The following is a 10,700-nucleotide window of genomic DNA, read 5'->3' as shown; positions in this document are numbered from 1 at the left end:
CCCAAAAGGTGGGTATAAGTTTGATCAATAACTATATTAGTTATAACTAATGTAAAAATGTAAAAAAAAAATTTGGTTTGAGAAATTATCAGTTAAAGGTATAATGTAGAATAATTATTAATGGCTATCTCCCAATATGCGGTCTACCAAAATGGACGTGGTCTGCCGTAATAATATTAAAAGTATAAAAAAAAAATTCAAATTTATTAAGAAATTCATTTATAATTGTTATACTATAATTTTTTTTGGGCTATCTCCCAATATGCGGTCTACCTCTGTTTTGTGTACTACGTAAAGGTCTCCACACACTGCAGCGGTAGCGGTGGCGGTGGCGGTGGCGGTGGCGGTAAAATGAGTCCGGATTATAAAAAATTATAGTATAACAATTATATATGAATTTCTTAATAAATTTGAATTTTTTTTTTATACTTTTAATATTATTACGGCAGACCACGTCCATTTTGGTAGACCGCATATTGGGAGATAGCCTTATTAATAATTAAATGTTATATATTTCAGTTGGTTATTAGTACAATAAGTATAAAACTAAAATAATTGAAAATTAATGATCAAAGTAACCCCATCTTACGGTACCAGACGTGTTGAAAATATAGGAAATAATATAGTTACACAATTACAGAACATATTATAAAGCACGAGAATTCAAATATTTTTCGCTGGCACTGGATGAGAGTACCGATATTACCGATACTGCTCAACTGCTTATAATTATTCGTGGCATTGATATTAATTTCAAGGTAACAGAATAGAGTTGGCATCCTTGGAAAGTATATGCATAATCGAACAACATGAGCTGATATATTTGAAAAAGTAGATCTTTGTCTTTAAAATCTTAGGCTTGATTAGGGAAGTTTAAGTTGCATAACAACAGACGGTGCTCCAAATATGAGAGGAGAAAATATTGGTTTTATTGGTAGAGTATAAATAAACTTTTAGAATGGAAAAATATTGAACCTTCTAAAAATATTCATTGTATTATTCATTTATTCATCAGCAAGCTCTCTGTGGAAAAGTTATAGGTCTCGATCATGTTATGTCTATTGTAACAAAAACTGTTAATTTTATTAGGTCTCATGGTCTTATAGACAATTTAAAAGTTTTCTTCACGAAATAGAAGCTGAGTACAGTGATGTGGCGTACCATAGTCATGTTCGATGGTTAAGCCGAGGAAAGATTTTAAAACTTTTTTTTTTGATTTATGATGAGAAATTGAAATGATCATGATCGACAAGGAAAAACCAATTTTAGAGCTTAAAGATATACCTAATTGGTTGTGGGATTTAGCATTTCTTACAGATGTAACAACACATTTAAATATTTTAAATTCAAAATTACAAGGACCTGGCAAACTTATATTTAACATGTATAATACTGTTAAAGTATTTGCTGCAAAATTAAAGTTATTTATTTATCAAATTGAGCGCAGTGACTTTAGCCATTTTGAAAACTGTCAAATGTTTAAAAATGAAGCTAAACCGTTATGTTAAACAAATCGATTTGTAGAAAGGTTAAAGAAGTTGCAAACCGATTTTTCATCTCGATTTTCTGATGTTAAAACACGAAAAATCGTGGCGTTTATTTGAAAATCCATTTAATATTGATGAAAATGATGTCGACACTTCTCTTCAACTTGAAGTTATTGAGTTGAAATCAAATTCATTTAACTGTGATGAATTTCAAAAAATGAAACAAAACGATATTTTAAAATTGTATTCAAAACTTCCACACGAAGATTCCCTGCTTTAAGATAATTTATAATGAAAATGGCTACTGTATTTGGCTCGACGTATATATTCGAACAAATATTTTCAGGAATGAAACAAACAAAATTAGTTCTCGATTTTGAGGATTGAACCACTGAATTTCAACCAGATTTTTCATTGTTATAGTAAAAGAAGTACAAGCTCAAATTTCACATTAAAAATAGGTAAGAGTAAAATATTTTTGTATAGTTTTTAGTTTTATTATTATCAATATAATCGTATTTTTTGGAATAATTATTTAAATGAATTCATAAATTTAAATAAAAATAAATAATGAAAATAAATATAATTTAAAAAAATTTTCATACGTTTTTAAAATTTTTTTTATTTTAGAAAATTCGTAACGGGCCACATAGAATACCTTCGTGGGCCACATATAGAATAGATATCGTTTTAGATACAATTTAAAATATATTATTTATAAGTTTAATCGTTCTAAAAGTGTTTAAACTAATATACTCGCTACGCTCTGGTGCCAATAATACATTTCGGCTTTTTACAATTGATTTATATTGGGGAAAATGTTCGATTTTTGTACTTGTGATTTTTTCTATAATGGTTATTTTACTGATATCAATCGACTATACCAATTAGATATCTGAGAAAAAGCTAATGTCCCGTAACGCACTTTAATTCTCATTTTTTTTTTACCAATGAGCCATTATTATGAATTGAATTATTACTTTTCGACTTTCGCAGAACACGATCCGCAAGTGTGAACTGTGAAGTGTGAACGTGAAAGTTCTGTAAAATAACAAATCCTAAGTTTCCCTAAAGTAGATGTACCTATATAAATGGTCAAGTTTCACAATTAATAAAATGTCCATTGGATTTACTGAATGATGTTTTAAAACTTTAAACAGATAGGATGTAACGTGAAAATATGATTAAATACTGCAATATTATTATTTATTATTATTTTTCCCCTTATGTAAGTACAAAACTATCAAATTATAACGATACAAAATTATTAAATTGTCGGTTTGCACTCGGACAAGCAGACACAATAAATTGCGTCCTAGAACAGTTGCTACTGGCAAGAACTAACAGGTATAATCCTTATTGCTCCTGAAACGGTCAGCCGCGATGGTAACCTGTTTTTATAAATTTGGGACGCGTCAGCATGCGTCGGTACAGCACTTGAAGCACACGATTAATACATTTATAACTATATATAACACCTACTCGGTGTTACTTATAACCGTATCATTTTGTCACGGTCGAATAGATGGGGTGAAAAAAAAGAATAGATTTTCGTGTATAAAAGCCGTTTAATTATTACCCGCCATTGTCTTCGTGGCGGATGCGCACACACCCTCCCCCGGCCACCACCTCCTCGCCATCAACACCACCGCGACCAACACCTCCACCACCCAACCCCTACTGGCTCCGTCGCAGCGTACACCGAAGCACACGTGACCGCGTTTTTTAATAAAGTCTCTGCCCACCCACCCCTTCACACCGTAATACCGACGACCTCGCAGTTCCCCGCTCGCGTTCCGCCCGGCAGCGGCCGCTGCAATTCCGCTGACTCGGCTGCAACGGAGAAGAGCACTTAATCTACACGCGAATGACGCATTATTATAATATATACTATATACATAAATATAGGTGTGTATATATATATATATCATACAATTTATATTATGTTTTATGCATAATAATGTAGGTACACACACACACACACACACACACAAAGTATACATGATGCGCTCCATCTTTATCCTTTTTCCAAACACCGTCGTGCGTCCGGTCGGCAAATCGCCCCTGTTATTATTATATACAGTGTACATAGTCTAGCTGATGGCTATATAGTGGCGAAATACTGGGAAAGAGAAATGTAATTTTAATGAATAATAACCGACACAAATAAATATCACCTAATTTACATACCTAGTTTTAGAATAGACAACTCATCTGTGATTTATCTAATACTGTACATTATTTGAACCCTTTTGAAGTTTTGTTTTTATTTTATCAGATTTCTTTAGACTTATGTTTATATTTGTAATATGTTATACGCATACTTACACTTACAATTATACCAAATACCTATACTTATGTAAGACTTTAGTTGTTTGACACGAATATATCTAATACTGAAGCTGATCGTTTATAATATTCTGCTGGATGGACAGACAAATCTTATCTTGCCGAATATAAAATAATCAAATGCATACTTATTATGGGATGATGTCCATTTATATTGTCTGCTCTACTTTACCATAGTGAAAATACTATATGTGTTTATTATTACTATGTATTACCCATGTTATCCTTGTTGATTATTGTACATTTTGTTTTTCCTGTGATTTAAAGTTAATTCCATGCCAATAGCTTCGCTCGAAGGTTCTACCGGTTTTTCTATTTTCACTCATGTTTTTATTTAATTATAAATTGTAATTTTATATTAAGGTTGATTATGTCTTTCATTTTTACGTTATAAAATCCCGAAGAGAAAAACTGTATTGGCCACTTCACACGGGGGGAAAAGATAATTATGCGAGTTCTAAAAGGGAAACCCTCAATGCTGGCGAACGAATACGTCAACGAGGACGTCAAATAAATTCTACAATACAGCAACCGAAGTTATTGTTTTTTGTTGAAATAATATTAATTAATTTATGACATTCTCCTTGGTATCTTAAATAGACTCCTTCTTGGTGACACTCGTCATCATCTTTCTAACATTTTTCTCGATAATAGACGGAGATAAGCAGCGGCGAAGTGGCCCATCGGGCAACCGGAACATTACCGGTGGACTGGATTGCTTATGCAAAAAGTGGCCCGTTGGCAGTCAATTCGATTTTTTTAGATTAAATATAAAAAAAAAAATAGTTTGAGAAACTCAACGACTATAACAATAATATCTAAGATCATTTATAGAAAAATCAATTCTGCTGGAAGAACTAGATAATGATATAATGAGTGACTTACCATTTAATAAAGTGGGTACTTACTATAAAAGTAATGTTTTAAGTAAATTGTTATTGTAATTATTTTAATAATAATTATTAGTTTAACGGTTATGTAGATAGTAAACTGTTTTTTAAGCATACATTTTATTATTTTTTATTTATATTGAATAAAAGGACATGCTAAAAAAAATTGTATTTGTATTATTTGTTTGAAATATACAACACCAGCAAATTGGTAGATTGTTCAAAATTAAAGTAATAACTTTTAGAAAGGAAATTCAAAAAAATAGGCGACAAAAGGATAATATCTTACCAAAGGAAATAGAAAATTATTAAAGCCTATTGTAATAAATTGGTTTAATATTAAACTAGTGTACAGTGAAACCGATAATAATATAAAATGAAAATAGAATTATTACTTGATGATCAGTGTCCACATAAGTTGATTGGACAAAAACACTTTTTAAACAAACATTTAAGCTACGCCGATGTAAGTAATTAGTATAGGCTAAATTGAAAAGTGGCCTGAAAATATCGGTTTGCCTGGTAAGGTCGTAATTATTTTGGATCCACTCCGCCTTTGAGAAAAGACACGAACATTTTATTCACATTTGATAAAATATTTTATATGTAAGCATATAAATAAGCGCGATAACCAATCTACAGGTTGATATTGGATGTAAGTCGGCTTTTAAGCATTCTTTGGTGATCTCCAATTTGTTGTGTCCGGAATATTAAGAAGTGGTAAATCATAAAATTAATCATGGTAATTATTGTGTAATAAGGTTTATTATTATTGTATATAATTGTTTTATACTTAAGTATTATACACTTCCACTGAAGTAAAACGGATATAATATGGATTAGTCTTATGGTAATACAGCTAATATATTTTATGTATAGGTACCTATATTATAACTGAAGTTACTGAATATTTTTAGTAGGTACCCGTGAATGATAACATTGACGCTGTGACGGATATGTGGTTGAAAATATTACTATCTCTGTATAAATCCTTATAAAAATATAAGATTCACTAATCCCAAATAAAGCACAAGACATTATGTTTATAATTCTGACGATATTTTACAATTCACAATAACAGTCTCTAAGAGCCGAGTATTCGACCTCGGAACTGCGTGTTTTTCATCTGCATTTCGGATTTATCTTCTCTCTCATCGTTTTTTCCCACAGACCCTACTTCTCTTCACCCATTTCATCGTCATCGTCGTCGAATTGAATCTCCATCGAACTTTCCGAAGAACCGGAGCTAAGGTGATCGACGTCAGCTGTAGACCACGTGGACTCGAACGGTATTATGGCTGCCATTATGTTCAGCGGGCCCATCGCATCTGCGGGTCCCACCGGAGTAGTGCTCGCTCCGAGCCCGCTTTTCACGGGTCCCATCTGAGTGCCACCATCGCCCTCGCTTTTCGCGTCGCTGTTTCCAGCTGGTTCGTCTGGCGGCGAGTTAAATGGGGTCCAGTACGAACAACGCTGATCGTCACACCGCGTTACCGTGACCTCGGTTACCGCAGCAGCCGATCGGTCAGTGGGTTGCAAGTATTGACGACGCCACACTTCGTCACCGATTTAACAATGGTCTCCGAAGTAAATAGGAAACGTGTAAACTGTTTTCTTATCACCCATGCCGTAGCACGTTTGAATGATGACGGTGCTTGTATACCGCTTGTGCTCCCAGTATTTCTAAGACAGTTCAAATATATTATCATTTTTATTGTTCTTTACATTAACGGCTTTATTTATTATATATACATGATTGGGTTGTTATATATTTTTGATAATTATTTTTTTTTATGGCATAAACTGTGGGGGTTCGGAACACATGTATGTGTGGCAAGGATTTGTCACTAAGGACCCGGGTGGTCACCCGCCCGGGAACTGGTGACACCGACTGCTGCTCTCACTCAAAAGACGTTTGTAATTGAAGCCCAACACCGCGTCACACCAAGCCACTTTTCTAATTATTATGTTGATAGATTTTGACGTTTATATTCGTGATATTGTAATTCAATACCTTATAGCATGATGTATACCATGGTATAGAATATGCACTATGCTGTGTTCAAATGCTCGAACATCGATGCTATATCATAGTTATTCAAACCCAGTGACGTGCGGAGGAGAGTAACGAACTTCAGTAACGAGCTAAACCCCTCCCCTACCATTGCCTGTATTATTATTACTTTTTTGGTTTATATGCATCAAGTTTCAACATTTACTATGGAAAACTAGTAAGCATGTTCATAATTCATATGCGTCAGTTAACGGATTTGCTATTGCACCAGTATAAATAAAAAAATATCATAAAAACCTAACGAGATAACGCTCGTACATTTAAGTTTGATAATAGGTCAATTCACTTTATTACATACAAACTAACCACACAAAGTTTTAATGCTGAACCTACTTACTATATACGTACTAAATACGACAGGTTTAAAATATATTTAATATTGTTAAGGATAATAAATATTAATTAATACTTATACTTACATTTTATCAATAGTAACATGAATGGCGGCGGTACTGACTCGGTGAAAAATCACAAATATACGATACAAACATTAAATAAAATATTATTTTATCGTTTTTTTATGTTTGAGACCATAGAGCCCCTAAGCCAGTGATGCACTTGACAAACAGCTGTTTGGTTGACATGAAAATGAGTTACGTTAATAGGAAGTGTAAATAATTGTTATCACAATACCAGGAAGGCACGGAATGGATTTCATCGAATTATAAAATCCACCTTGCACGAAACATAATTGTATTCATTTAATCCACTTATGTGTGCATAAATATAAATATTAGTTTTAACTTTAAGATATTGTTCAACAAAAATTCAACTAAAAATTTGAAATTAATATAAGGATACTAGGTAGGTATTTATTATTATAATAATTATAATTATATATTTATATTTTGTATTGACGATAAATATTATTTTTGATTCAATATCATACTTCATAAAAGCCGATTTTCCGGAGGTATCTGATTCTTATTATAATATTTTTTTTGCTTATAATCTTTGTAAATCTCTGAACTGAATCGCTAGGTATATTCAATCAATATTCTTTAAAAATCCATGAAATTGGTATATTATCCATGCACAAGCGTGGTATATGGAATGGAAATATATAATCGCATAACAGTTATAATAATAATAATAATAATAATAATAATAATAATAAAAATAATAATAATAAAAAAAATAATAATAGTAATAATAGTAGCGTACATAGTACTTAGTTGTATACACCTGTCACCTGGTAGAGTTTTAAATAATTATTATCGGATGACTTTAATATGGTATATGGCCGGTGTATAATTTATCAGAATTCAGGGCAATAATATGGATCAACTCATATAGTTTTATTTGTATAATATAATGTATGCCAATATTATTATCATTCAAAACTAAAATATGTTTTATCTTATTCAGAATGATCGACGATCTTATTACGTGATACAAAATATCGTGATATACTGATATACATAATATAGTATTATTATCTCTATGCGTACTTGCTTGCAACAATAAATTGTTTCATTTTCGGAAGTGGGCGAGTAGAAGTGTATCTACGTTACACTCTGTATTGATTTCTGTAAAGGATGCCAAGCAAAGTTTTTTTTTTAGACTCGGTTACCCCGGTCGCTTAGGGGTGCAGTTTTGCTCCCCCTCATCCATATATATCTATATATATATACCAGAAGATTCTTTTATATCATGGACCACTCATTATTTCAAAATTACCATCGTTTTTGGAAAATATTCCTTTTACATAGCTGTAAGTAATTAAAAAACAGCATTTTTATCAACATTTTTGTTATTTTTTTTATCATAATCGTTTAAAAAAAGTTTTTCTTCTGTTTTTAATAATAAAATGTATTTTTAGTGGCATACTCCACAGCAGAATATCCGTATTGATATCAACAATTTTATTTTTCTTGAAATATTTCAATGAAGTTATGAACAAATTTTTTTCTTCTTTCGAACGTATTATTCGGTTATAGATGATTAGAAATAAGATATTGATTAAACACAGAAAACACTTACTATGAAAAATTTATTAGTTATCAACCAAGGTTTACAAATTACTATTATATGTAAATGGTATAAATTAGGTTTGTTAAACAACATCAAAAAATTATTTGTAAACGTTTTAAAATATGTTATGATGTCAAGTTGGCTTCAGAGTTTTTAACTTTTGAGTTAATATTTAGTTAAGTTAAAATGTTAAAATTTGTTGTATTTTAGATTTGTTAAGCAATTTACATTTTATATGCAATTATGTTACATTTATTTGTTGTTCCATAAAATAAAACAACTTTTAAAAATTTCCCCTGGAGGTTGACGATTGTAAACTTTTAGATAAACGTATAATAAATATTTTATATTTTTCATAGAAATAAAATATTTCATGAAATTTGAAAACCCTATTTATGCATAATATGCATAATATGTTAAATATAATGCTTGCAGCTGCAGCTTTTTGTAACACATTTCTTTTACTTATATACTAGTGACTGTATAACTCCTACAAATAAAATTCGTTTTTATAACACGTGACCCATACTATCTACATTATAATATTACATTTATTCATATTATTGTATATACTAGGCACAATGCATATATTCGCATTACGCGCTACGCAAAATTCCTTACGTATACTACACATAATATACATTATCTACTTGGGTAATGTGTTATTTGTACCTGTGTATATTTTATATATATTTATGTGTGCGCCTATGTAAATAAAATGTAATATTATATGTATGCTATGTAAAACGGCAGTGTGTGTCGCTGTTTGAGTTCTACTGCAGATCGATGCGTTTTCCATGGAGACGACATCGAATAGGAAATAATATATAGAACACATTCACACACAGACAACGTTTTGCGCAATCACTAATATAAAGCTGCGGGGATACCAGCTAACCTATATTTTGTATATACCACTATACCAGCCGTACCTATTATATAATAATATTTTATCGTTTACGCGCACAGCAGGATAATTAATAAGGATTTTTCGTAGTAAATATCATTATAAAAAACATAGTTGAAATAAATTCTGTGTATTACGAGGTATCAGGTACAATATTATGCGTTTATTGTATACTGTATACACCTACTATAAAGTCGGTAATGAACTTTATGATTATGCCTACTAATTTAAAAATTACAAAAAAAAATAATACATGTGATAGGTAAAATAAAAAAAATAGACCTAGTTTTGTGTTTAATTCTAACTATCATAATTGATATTGCATACACATCAACTCTATCAATGAAAAATTGATAAGCCCGTGTTATTGTGGGTACAAGAAGTATTTTAATATTGTTCGGAGGCATATACTGTGGGTGTATATAAATAACCCTAAATATTTATTATAAATGTTTCAACATTAAATTTAGGTCGAGATGTAGGTACATACATTCGTTTAAAAATTATCTATACCTAGAACCTTCCGTTCAAACGAATCTGAGTTTGAATGTTTAATACTAATATTGTCCATCATTGGATCTGTAGTATTATATACGCCTTGTTTTGAATTAATATATTATATTATTAAATATTATTTAGCTACCGCCATAGGCGGTACTAGACCCTCTTGGCAGGGGGACCAGAAAATAGTTAAAACTATATTTTATATATTTTACTTTATTAGTCCAAAAATAAGATTCTTATCTATCTCAGTGCCAGCATACTACACTACTATACTAGGTAATCACTATTAAAATCTATTTTTTTAGAGTTAGGAAATCGATAATTCAAGGAATTATATATTAGATAGAATAATAAGGTACGGTCCACAGGAGGGGCAGTTGCATACCCTGCCCCTCCTGTAGTACCGCCTATGGCCACCGCCATGTAGGTATTACCTATAATAGTTACGAATTATTCTATCAGAGGTGCAAGACTCGGGAATTTCGGGATAATGAGTTAACCGGGGGGGGGGGGGG

This window comes from Myzus persicae, unplaced genomic scaffold (genome assembly GCF_001856785.1).
Source record: "Myzus persicae strain clone G006 unplaced genomic scaffold, MPER_G0061.0, whole genome shotgun sequence".
Taxonomy (NCBI): Eukaryota; Metazoa; Arthropoda; class Insecta; order Hemiptera; family Aphididae; genus Myzus; species Myzus persicae.
Note: the sequence above shows the minus strand (reverse complement) of the source record.